This window comes from Diplotaxodon limnothrissa, linkage group LG7, assembly GCF_057381915.1.
Source record: "Diplotaxodon limnothrissa isolate DT_005_m linkage group LG7, D_limnothrissa_male_GT1.1, whole genome shotgun sequence".
Lineage (NCBI taxonomy): Eukaryota > Metazoa > Chordata > Actinopteri > Cichliformes > Cichlidae > Diplotaxodon > Diplotaxodon limnothrissa.
The window spans coordinates 62284866-62293414 of record NC_140602.1 but is presented as its reverse complement, the minus strand read 5'-3'; the positions used below and the strand labels follow the sequence as shown (position 1 = coordinate 62293414).

The following is an 8549-nucleotide window of genomic DNA, read 5'->3' as shown; positions in this document are numbered from 1 at the left end:
AGACGTTTCAGTGTTACGGATCTCCATGACCTTCTGTGACAGTGTCTGAGTGTGCCTCCAGACAACCTTCCCTACCTCTGCCCCGTCTCCTGGAGCCCACAGTGTTTATCCTGTATTGATAACTATCTGCAAATATACCTGTAAGACTTTACCACAGTGTCTCATCATCATTCTGTTGTTTTCATAACAGTACACTGTAGAAATAATGGACTGTGTAATAGGTATTGAGGTCATAGTGAATGTAGTTTATTAGTGTGTGTCGTAGTATGATTTTGTTGTTTATAGGATTTAAGATTAGAAAATAGAAAATAGTCCTGGGATGGGAACAAAGAACTGGGTTGCAGGGAAGTGGGGCAATTAACCCCAAACACAGGACAGTAGCAAGATTTACTGAGGGTGAGGGGCAGACAATTGCCAATGTACATTACCTTAAAAGGAGATGGGGGTCAGGGTGTCAGCACCCCAGGCCACTTTACCAGTGTTTTTCCATTGTGGGGGATTTACTGTAGAAATTGGAGACCAGAGACTATAACTGTAGCTGTTGTGTGAAACCCTTCAGATCAGCCTTTAGAGTAGGACTGCACAGGATGCAGTGTGCTGATCTCCAGATGCATCTGTAAGGAAAATGGGTAATAAAAGGATTGTGTGAAATTTGGAAACATCTCTGCGTGATCTCTACCGAGACAAAAAGAATTGGAGAGTCTCAACAACACTAAGTAGATATTCCACTAAATCTCATTTGTGATTTATGATAAATGTTACCATTAATTATTTATATTTCTTTACGCTTCTGATTAATTTAGTAAAACTTCTAAACGATTTTTACTGTTGTCAGAAAATAAGACATTTCTAATTCTCTACAGACTTTTGAGCTGTAGTATAGATTGCAATAATAGTGTATGGTTATTGTTTATAGCAGATGAAATAGCAGTATCAGGACAGATACGAGAGAAACGCTCTCGTATTTTAACATTAAACTCATAACTTTCCTTTTTGATGGTTTGCATTTGGCCTCTCAGGGCCACTGCAGTACAGCCCCCCCCCCATTTTTTTTTAACTTAACCCAACAACATAGTTGGTTAAATTATACAAAAAAAAAAAATCATATGTGCCCATAAAAGAGGTCAAAATAACAGAACTCTACTCAAAGTTAGCAACAACCAATACTGATACCTCAAACAAACTGACCTCACTAAAGAAGACAACGGGGGAAACTTAAATAGTGGCTGATCAGCCCACAAAAATCACAAAAAGGGGTAAAACACACAAAAACCTAACTGAGACCAAAACCAGTTATTTATTATCCTGTAAATTAAACCTTATATTTAAAGAAAGACCAATGTGAATGCAGTGTTGTGTGTAAGCCTCTACACTGATATTACCACTGTGTGGCTGTAACTGCAGCCATCACATCGCCTGACCACGTTAAGGTGGTAATCTCTCAGGGGGAAAACAGAAAAACAAAACAACAAAAAAGAAAAGAAAATAATGCTCATCAGATTCTAACAATTCAAAACATGACATTTACCTTAACTGGATGACCTATATAATAAATATATTCTAACCCAACAATAGTACTTCACACTATTGCCAATATTAACAAAACCAAAAAGGGTAAGCCAAGTTATTTTAAAAAAAGACAATTCACAAAGTCTTGAAAAATAGAAATAAAGAATAAAAATCCTCAATCCACTCTATAACAACAGTCTCCTGCTTCCCTGCAGATCAACACGTTCTCACTCCTAACTCGTCATATGTGCGACGCCCATACAGCATGTATCACTTCTCAGTTATTTATTGCACTTCTTGCTCGTCAGTGAGGCACTTTTAGTGCTTTATCTATGTTTGTGTGGGGACTTGTTATAAATCAGTCTTCAACCTTTAATCTCTCTCTGAAAATGACTGGGATTAAATGCAGTGTAATAAACTTTCCTGAACGTGTGTCTTGTCATGATCTCCAGTGCTGCCATTTCATAGGATCTCCTGTCCAGGGCTTCTCAGACGTTGGTTGTTTTTATAACTCCTCTCACCTTCTGCTCTTGTGTCTGCTGTGATAAGCCTTTTATACTCACCCATTTTATTTCCATTTCTGTTTCTCACTATTTTTCTTAACAAGATTAAACCAGAATCAAGGTATGACTCAAGTATGTGAGGAAATTCTACACTAATTGGTACCTGCGGTCTTTCTTCTGTTGCATACCACACCCCAAAGAATGGACACACATAATGCAGACACATTTTCAGTGACCCAAATAACATTCAAACACGCTCCGTATCATAACCTCCTTTTTGTTTGTGTTTATTTTAAGCAGTTGATTTAACATAAGGATTAAAATAGAAAGAACAATCCTTGAAATAACACATGTGTGTGAAATACATAATAAAAAACATAAAATAAATAAAATAAATAACTATGTCAAACCTCCTGAGATCCAGCCTCACAATCACTTGTTCTATGATGACTAAAGGAAGTTTATTTACTTCATAGACCCAGTGACGCCCATTCACTTTCATTATCCAGGAAATAACAGCTGATGCTCACTTCTGTTTAAGACACAGTCCAATCTTAGGTTCCTCATCCTGAGTGGAACAATGGGTCTATAGAATAGAATAGAATAGAATAGAATAGAATGCCTTTATTGTCACTATACAGTTGTGCAGAGCATCTCATACTCAGTGTAAACATGCTGGGGGGGGGTACAGTTCTGCAGCGCTATGTACATATGGACAGTATTAACATGAGGAAAAACATATATATATATAAAATGTACAATATACAAGACGTAAGTAATATGTAATAAATAGTGTTATGTATATACAGTGTGAGTACAGCTGCCTTTTTCAGATCATCTCTACATTATATGAGTTGATGATTCTAGCATTACAGAAAATGTCTTAATATTTCCAGACTCAGCTGTGGTGAGATCTTTTATTTTCTTTCTTGTGTTTCAGTGACAGCCTTAGCCATCACAGCCGGGCAGGTAACAAACCTATTTGCTTATTTATTTATTTATTTTTGTCTCTAAAACTCATAAATACATATCAATACATGTATTCATTGTGAAGCATCCTGATGATCAGTAACCAAGTGTTTCTTCCTGAAACAATTACATGTAACTGTGCTGCAGTGAGGATAATACGATGTAGTATTAGGGCAAAGTTAAGAAAGGTATTATCGATCATTTTGAGAATAAAGTCAAAATGTGGAGATTACAGCTGTCTCAAGGCAAGCTGCCATGGTTGCTACTGTATATCATCTGAGTTGGTGAAACCGTACTTCAGAATTGGTTTTAGCAAGAAGGAAACATGAGCTAAAATAACCAGAACACAACTTTAAAATGCTTTTCACCAGGAGTTTTAGCTCATGAGCTAAAACTCCCTGGTTTTAGCTCATAAACGCAGTGTGGTGATAAGTATTAGGTTGTACCAAAAAAGGGCTGGTAATAATAATAATGGATTGCATTTATATAGCGCTTTTCAAGACCCTCAAAGCGCTTTACAATTCCACTATTCATTCACTCTCACATTCACACACTAGTGGAGGCAAGCTACAGTTGTAGCCACAGCTGCCCTGAGGCAGGCCGACAGAAGCGAGGCTGCCATATCACGCCATCGGGCCCTCTGGCCTCTACTAGTAGGCGGTAGGTGAAGTGTCTTGCCCAAGGACACAACGACCAAGACTGTCCGAGCCGTGGCTTGAACCGGCAACCTTCCAATTACAAGACAAACTGCCAACTCTTGAGCCACGATCTAATGGACAGATGCAAGGTTATCGATGGTTACATCCTCGTGTAATAAAGAAGTTGAATGTTGTATCACACAATGCCTGATCAATTTGTTTCACTAACTCATCTAAATAAGGAATTTTGTAGCAGAAACAGTAATTATAGCAGTTTTTTGTGGGACAGTAATGTCCATATCAACAACTTTTTTCTTGTGGCTCTAAAACTCCATCGTAGCGTAGAGCCTCCCCGTCTTCTCTGTAGCTCAGTTACTTGATCTAAATCCTTGATCAGCTGTGTGCTGAGCTATGGCCCAGTTAGATGTTAATGTGTGTTCTTATGTTGTGTTATAGTGACAGCTGTGTGTACTGCTGCAGGAGCAAGTAAGCTAATTTGAATCAAAGCCCGATCCATGTCTGATACATGTCTTGTCTTCCTGCAGTAGGTGCTGTAGTCACTGCTCCTGCTCTTCTGGGAGCTGCAGGTTTCAACTCAGCTGGAATAGCTGCAGGCTCCTGCGCTGCAGGCATGATGTCGTCTGCTGCAGCTTCTAATGGAGGAGAAGTGACAGCCGGAGGTGTGGTGGCTGTTTTGCAGTCAGCAGGTAAATATATAATTAGATGTTTTATTAGGATTTTAACTTACAACAACATGCAAAAAGAAGAAGTTCATGGCTTTGGGCCTTGGATTCCAGGCCGGAGTTGTGTCCTCAGCCTGTAGTCTGACTTGGACGAAGAAAACTAAATCTTGTGGACCCCATTGCAGTGTGAGTGTGGTGGTTTCTTACTGGTCAATAGTAGACCTTACTACAGTCTTGTACGGGAGTCATTTTGAACCGTACGTAACATTTGACGTTTGTCGACAGGATTTTTATTCAGCATACAAAACTACCTGCCTTAGACTGATCAATATGGCTGATGAACTATCTGAAACCGTTAATATGGTGTGTGTGAATATCAAATAAAGTCTTATGAATCAAATTATGTCAGTCCTTCATGACATGTATCACTTGGTTTTTTTGGAGTGTTTTTTTGGAGTGTTTTTTAATTTTGTCATCCCACATGAAAAATTCCAAAACTGCAGATTTTAGACACTTTAGACCTAAAATGTATATTCATTAGGGGAAAAAACATTCATTTGTGATAGTAAACGTAAAACAACCTGAAAGACTCCATGTGACAGTCAGAACATTGAGCTTAACAACTAAGGTCCAGTTATTTGTTTTAACAAACATTTCAGGCACATCCTCTAGTCTATTTGTAGGATTGTTGGCTGTCCACTCAAGAAGTTCAGAATACAAAAAGCAGAATAAGAGATTTTTGACTACCTGACTTCTGTCTGTATTAAGAGTGGCCTTTGGTGTCTTATTTCAGTTGCTGCACATGTCAATTGATTTTGTAACACCAAGACTTTAATATTTGAGACTGCTATTAAGCAGGTCAAAAATGAAATTTCATGCTCATCTGAGGCTACATATATACAAACCCGATTTACTTCACACCACATCATTTTTCATATGTAGGAAAAGGTAAGTTCATCAGATGAAACTTAAAGGATCTTTGGCTCACGTCTTCATCTGGATCAGCGGTCCCCAACCCCCGGTCCGTGAGTCCTTTGGTACCGGGCCACGAGAGTTGAGGCTCAGGTGTGAAATGTCAAGTCAATGAAAGTAGAAAAATGTTTTAATATATATTAATTTTATAGTATTTTGTAAACGTAAACAGGGGTGGCCATTTTTGGCCACGAACAAGCTGAGAGGGAGTTTTTTTGTTTTTCTGTTACTGCACACAAAAAAACAAAGATACATAAAACTCATTGATACTTTTAATTATTGCTATGCATCTAACCTCCATCATGGTTAGAAAATAATTCAGTTTGCATGTTTTATTTGGAAAAAAATTGGGGTTTTGTGATTTTTTCCATTTATGAGTTCCTAGGATTATGTGATCTAACTGGTATTTAAAGGGTTAGAATTCTGAATTTGAATGAAATTTTGATTTTCATGAACAGCACTGATGCTAATCTAAAAAATCAAGTAAAAAAAAGTGGAAATTTTTCTTAATATATATGAATTTTATAGCATTTTGTAGTTGTAAACAAGGGGTGGCCATTTTTGGCCACGAACAAGCTGAGAGGGAGTTTTCATGTTTTTGCTCTCTCTGCACAAAAATAACAATGCATTATAATCAATGTTGATGTGAATCAATTACATGACCCATACTCTACTATTAATAATACAAGAAATTTCAGTAGCAACTCAATTATATAAAATTGCAAGATTTGAGGTTGTCTTCCAGCTAGTCGCAGTGGACAAACAAACTGGTGTTTAAAGGGTTAAAAATGTAAAAAGTAATAATTATTTTATATTTATGAAAAGAACTGAAGTTACTTAAAAGCTTTATGCAGATAAAATGGCAAAATAAACATGAAAATAACAGACCTAATCTGTTGGTGGCCACGAACAAGCTGAAAGGGTAGTGATTTTGAACAAAGGCAAGGCAAGGCAAATTTATTTGTATAGCACAATTCAACAACAAGGTGATTCAAAGTGCTTTACAGAGACATTAGAAACAAAAACAAATAAAAAGTATGATTTAAAATTGATTAAAACAAGCAAACAAACAAACTAACTAAACACACACATTTCACACCTGTTCGCGCGATCTGAACCCTTATCGTAAGGGGAGCTACCAGTCCTTCTGTGGACGAGCTACTTTCTATTTTAAATTCCCTGAATTTAAAATACTCTCTAGACCCAGTCTAGACCCAGCTGGGGAGCTACCCAGAGCTCTAACCCACTTAACAAACAAACAAACAAACAAAGCAGTATGTAAAATCAAAACAGATAAAATCAGAACAGTAGATAAAATCAGTAGTTAATGTAAGTTTTGAAATTTAAGCTTAACTAATTAACAAACAAACAAAACAGTATATAAAATCAAAACAGATAAAATCAGAAATAGATAAGATCAGTAGTTAATGTAAGTTGAGAAACTGCTTTTTCAATGATCTTACTTAAAAACGGGAGATTTGAGATCGGCCTGTAGTTGTTCATTTGTGTCTTGTCAAGATTGTCCTTTTTCAGTATAGGTTTGATTACAGCAGTTTTTAGTGGTTCTGGAAACACACCTGACATTAAGGAAAAGTCGACGATCTGTAACAGGTCTGACTCTAAAGTCTTTGAGACCTTTTTGAAAAAACTTGTTGGCAGGACATCTAAACAGCAAGAGGAGGAGTTCAGTTGACCTAAGATGTCCTCCAGGTCTTTGCTGTTAATCGGGTGAAACTCTTTGATGGTGTTTAAACAGTTTTTCAGTGGACACAGTACATATCCTGGATCTGCTGTTGATGTACCAACTGCTTGTCTAATCTTTTGGATTTTGTCTGTGAAGAATTTGGCAAAGTCATTGCAGGCCATGGTTGAATGAAGTTCAGCTGCCACTGGCACAGGAGGGTTTGTTAGCCTGTCAACTGTAGAAAATAAGACCCGAGCATTATGGCTGTTTTTAGTGATGATGTCAGAGAAGTAGGACCTTCTTGCACTCCTCAGTTGTAAATTATAATTGTGAAGTTTCTCTTTATAGATGTCATAGTGAACCTGGAGGTTTGTTTTTCTCCATCTGCGCTCAGCTTTCCTACACTCTCTTTTTTCATTTTTCACTAGTGTGGAGTTTCTCCATGGAGACTTTTTCCTTCCAGAGATAACCTTCACCTTAATGGGGGCAATAGTATCCATTACATTTAACAGTTTTGCCTTAAAGCTATTGACGAGCTCATTGACTGAACCTTTGGACAGGTCAGGTGTTAATGGGAAGACCTGGTTAAAGATCTCACTACTGTCTTCAGTTATACACCGTTTTGTGATCACTGCTGTTGATATATTTGTGTGGGCTGAGATTTTACTTTCAAAGAAAACACAGTAATGATCAGATAAGCCCACATCAGACACAGCAATGTTTGAAATGCTCAGGCTTGGAGATCAGTAGGTCAAGAGTGTGTCCTCTATTATGTGTGGCCTCTGTTACATGCTGAGTCAGCCCAAAGTTGCCCAGAGTGTTACTCAGGTCTTTAGTCCCTTTGTCCTGAGGGTTGTCCACATGGATGTTAAAATCCCCAACAATAATTACACAGTCGAAATCAACACAGATCACAGACAGCAGTTCACTGAGGTCATTAATGAATCATTTCAATGTAAGCAGCTGTCTCCTGGAAGTTTTCAGTCTTTTGAATATGTGGCTTTACAGCTGAAGGCCCCATCCAAAGTTGTGTTTGTTAATGTTTACAGGCCTCCCAAATGCTGCACAGACTTTTTTAAATAAGACAGCATCCCCTCCTCCTCTCCTGCTCACCCTGGCCTCACTGATAAAACTGTAGTTAGGAAGCCAGAAGATCGCATGACGTCGTCATTGAAAATAAGCGCAAACATTCCCACTCATTTTTCTTTCAACATATGATGAGGGGAGAGCGCGAACGCAGTCCCCACTACCAGAAATTATGTAGTCGAGATTCCCACATTTGGGGAATTCGCAGGCTGTCAGCAAAGCCAGAGTGCAATGGCTGAGCCTCGGCCTGAGAGAACCACCTTCGTGATCATGGTATCTCTCCTACCAGGTAAGTATGAATTCCTTAGCTCACGCATGGGCCAGTCTTTCACACACAAACCCTGCACACTCACGGTGCTCACAATCTCAAAATCAACACAAACACAGCCTGTAGGAAGCTGGGACTACACACTATTTATATATACACATGAAGCAGTTTCCAACAGAGCCCCATAAGGTTATTTAGCTTTACAAATACCGGGAGAATTTCCCATCATGCATTGCT

General features: G+C 38.2%; 1 non-coding gene across 1 annotated transcript; it reads right to left on the bottom strand.

Annotated features, from left to right (window-relative positions):
* Positions 1 to 8177: 8177 nt before the first annotated feature.
* On the bottom strand, positions 8178 to 8341 carry LOC146629476 (U1 spliceosomal RNA). Its single transcript, XR_014906446.1, has one exon. It is a non-coding gene; the product is annotated as a U1 spliceosomal RNA (small nuclear RNA).
* Between the last annotated feature and the right edge of the window lie 208 nt (positions 8342 to 8549).